The 3956-nt window shown below is 41.5% G+C and overlaps 1 pseudogene; it reads left to right on the top strand.

Moving 5' to 3' along the window:
* Positions 1-1577: 1577 nt before the first annotated feature.
* On the top strand, positions 1578-2107 carry LOC102537535 (diphosphoinositol polyphosphate phosphohydrolase 2 pseudogene; annotated as a pseudogene).
* The last annotated feature ends 1849 nt before the right edge of the window (positions 2108-3956 follow it).

The following is a 3956-nucleotide window of genomic DNA, read 5'->3' as shown; positions in this document are numbered from 1 at the left end:
AATACCTTAGGGAGAACAACACAAAGATTTCTGTCAGCATCCATACTCATTTCAAGGATCAAGGAAGCATAATATAACCCCTGTGTATGTACAAGTAAATTTTCAATGTCAGGGTCTTATTTGGAGATGAGTGTGTTCACAGAAAAGACGCTATCACAGAGCACATAAAGTAATACAGAAACCTTTCTTATGTTCTGGTATTATTTTTAGTGTGGCACAAAGGAACTTAGCTGGTCTGCTTTTAATATTGACAAAAGATGAATTACTAAATTTTTTAGTTACATCTGAAAAAACATCCCTCATGATAGTGAAGTGAAAAGCACATATAAATAGGTTCCAAATTTTAGAATACAATGTAGAAGGACACAAAATTAAAAATATAATATGAAAGAAGAAAGTAAACTGAAAAATGCTCATACACTCTCATTTTAATAAAACTGTGTCACACAGATTTAAAATATATTTTTATTCTTCTTACAAAATCACTAAAAGGAAAACCTAAGAGGTTGCTGACTAATATCTTGCAAGAAAAATTCAACAATCAAACAACTGTATAATGTAAAAATATTAATGGCTTTATGATATATTACTTTAATAACAGTTTAACCAATATATTTAGGAATATACTTATAGTTAATAATCATATGAAACTTCAGTGTAGAATTTAACATCTAATGAAATGTGGAAAGCTTCATAAAGATTCAATTTTCAATTTAAATTCCTAACCCCTGGTCACACTTTGCTTTCCCATAAACTCATCTTCATCAAGTTTATTCCAAAACAAATGAGTAAACATATACAACTATTTTTAAAAGTAGATTACATGTAGTTCCCAATTTATTAGAAATGAAGAATAGCAACAAAGCTAAGGGAGTGAATTTTAATCCTTGTCCTCAGAAAGGCATCTTGAAATAATAGCTTGAAAAGGTAGAAAAAACAAGAGGTACAGGACAGAAATCATTTTGCTCACCTCCTCTTCTGACTCCAATTCTCTGTCGCACTTAGTCCAGAAGCTTTCGACTTACAGAAGGTGGCACAAATCCAAAGGGCACGATTTCTGCAGGACTAAGGCAGCGGGCGTGACGTGGACGTGCTGGGGGCGGAGCCCAGAGAAAGCATCGGGGCAGAAGCAGCGGGCATGTCAGGACCACGAGGCCGAGAGTGGGGCTGGGGAGGTCTGGAGGGCCGGAACGGACTGCAGCAACTGCAGACACAAACACACCCGTCCACGAACACAGACCCCGCCAGGGACGGCGCACTGACGGGCACCGCGCAGCCACCTGTGCACACTCAGCACGTCAGCGGGCCCTGGCGGGACGGCCCGCAGTCGACCCCAGACGCCCGCGCGGCCGCGGCGCTGCGGCCGGGCTGGCGGGAGCCCCTGCAGCCGTCTCCTCTCGCCCTGCGCCCCGCTCTGCCCTGGGCGGAGGCGGCGGCGGGAGGGAGCAGCGGCGAGCGGCCGCCGGCTCCGGGACTGACAGGCCGCGCCATCCTGCGCCCCGACTCGCCCTCGCCCCCACCCCCGGGCGGGGTGGCGGCCTCCGCAGGAGCCGCGGCTGCGAGAGCCCGCCTTTGCGATGAGGTCCAAGCCCCACCGGCCGCGGACCTAGGACCGCGAGGGCTTCAAGGAGCGGGCGGCGTCCCTGTGCTTCCGGAGCAAGCAGGAGGATGAGGTGCTGCTGGTGGGCAGCCGTTGGTCCCAGACCAATGGACTGGCCCAGGAGGAGGACTGGAGCCCCAGAAGGAGCCTGCCGGTGCTGCCGTGAGGGAGGCTTACCAAGAGGCTGGAGTCAAAGGAAAGTCAGGCATATTTGAGAACCAAGACAGAAAGCACAGGACATATGTCTATGTCCTTACTGTCACTGAAATATTAGAAGACTGGGAAGATTCTGTTAATACAGGAAGGAAGACAGAGTGGTTCAAAGTAAAGGATGCCTTCAAAGTTCTCCAGTGTCATAAGCCTGTACATGCAGAGTATCTGGAAAAATTAAAGCTGGGTTGCTCGCCAACCAGTGGAAATTCCACAGTCCCTTCCCTTCCAGAGAGTAACACCTTGTTTGTAGCTGCTGCACAGCGAACCTCTGGGCTGCCATCTAGCATAAGATAGACAGGGTTGGAAGGATCTCTTTCACCATGTGCAATCTCGTGGGCAGAGGCTTCTTTATTTTCCTTGGCAAATATCTGAATGACGCTTACAAACTGAATTTGCCATGCGGGATTTTTTTTTTTTTAACAATCTGCATGTTTTTTAGGCGCTTTCAAATCTTCTTAAAAAAATAGTGTAAAAAATTTTAATAAGCCAAAACCATGTGGAATCTTTTTTTAGATACCTTAAATGTGCTCTCCCACCCAGCCCACCCACCTTGTTATTTTGGTTGACATTTTCACTTTTTCCCCAGTATTTTTTATCCATTTGATGTCAGTCTGTGGTTTTTGTCAGATCAGCTTACTTGTGGGTATATTATCCCCGTGAATTGTTTTCTCTTTCACAATATTAACATATTCAATGAATCCATTTGTCAATTCATTTATCTCAATTTTCACAACTGGTACTATGTCACTAGCTACCTGTTATGGCCAATTCCCCTGTAACTCAATAGTCCTTTAATACAGAGTTTAACTCTATAGAGCTGGTGAATTTTAGACAGTTACTGTAAGCAAAATGCATGTAGTAGGTGTCTTATCATGGAACCTGTATTCATGGAATTGAATTAGAGTGCTCAGTTGCCAATTCCCTTTATTCATAATCTCTCTTTACACAGAAGACACAAGAACCATATTTCCCTCAATGTAAATTGCTGTTTTAAATATATATTTTCAGTTTGAACTTAGTGACATCTCTTCAGTTAAACTTGCTGGTTACCAGTAAAAACCTTAAATACCAGTCAGTGGTGACTGCATCACAATTGAGTAAAATGACCTTCTTGTTCAGCTGTTACAGACCTAGATTTTTAGGGTGCCTCAGAATGTCTCATCTTTTGTAGGTGGTCAGCAGGTAGGTACTATTTATCATGTAACTAACTACTGGGACACTGGAATGTACCTGACTAAGAATTATTTTGTCTTATTTTTATATTCACATAAATCCAAGTATCCCATCTAAAACACATAAACACCTAGTCTGAAATGCCTGTACTTCCTCAACCAAGTCAGAGATGAGATGGGGCAAGTAAAAGATGGTTCTATACGTAGATATTAGTTTTTTGTAAAGATCATAACTGTTGAGTATAAAGTAGGAATAAGCGTAGTTAGACATTTGTTCTACAAATTGTTAACCTTTAAAAATATAATTGCTGCTGAAAATAGTGCTGTTATAAGGAAAATCAGTGCCACCATTTTGAAACTGAGCTCTTGTGCCATAAAAGCAGCTGAGCTAAGTACGTGTATTCCTTCACAAGTTAATGCTGTCAAAGGAATGAGTAAGACAGAAACACTTTAAACCAGTGACACTTCATTCTAAATTATGTAGTGTGATCAGACATGATCTTCCAGAATTTTTATATTTTTCTTTGTACAGAGGTTATGTGTTCTGGGTGTTTTTTTTTAAAAAGGAAATATTCAAAAATCCCACAGATTGACATGTGTTGTCAATCTTCAGTGAACCAAATTTTTTCCTCAGTAATCTCTGAAGTTTATTTAAATTATATACCGAACACAGCAGAGAAATTGCATTGTTTTTGTACATAACACTGTCTACCTGAAATGTCACAAGTACTGGGGGGGCTGGGTATCTTGTACATTGATATTCTTAGAGGTAATAATGCATGAATTTCCTTTATAAACTCTTGGACTATGTATTTGATGTGTAAAATATGTACAGTATTAATGTCAACTGTTTCTTAAAGGTGAGCCTATAAATATTGTTGTATCATTTTCTTTGGTCAGTAACATTTGGACCAATAGTGCCACTTGGGTCAGGATTTTCTTCAGTGCCATTTGGCAAACCACCTGTCTTT

This window comes from Vicugna pacos, chromosome 35 (assembly GCF_048564905.1).
Source record: "Vicugna pacos chromosome 35, VicPac4, whole genome shotgun sequence".
In the NCBI taxonomy this organism is placed as follows: Eukaryota; Metazoa; Chordata; class Mammalia; order Artiodactyla; family Camelidae; genus Vicugna; species Vicugna pacos.
This window is presented reverse-complemented; position numbering and strand designations above follow the sequence as displayed.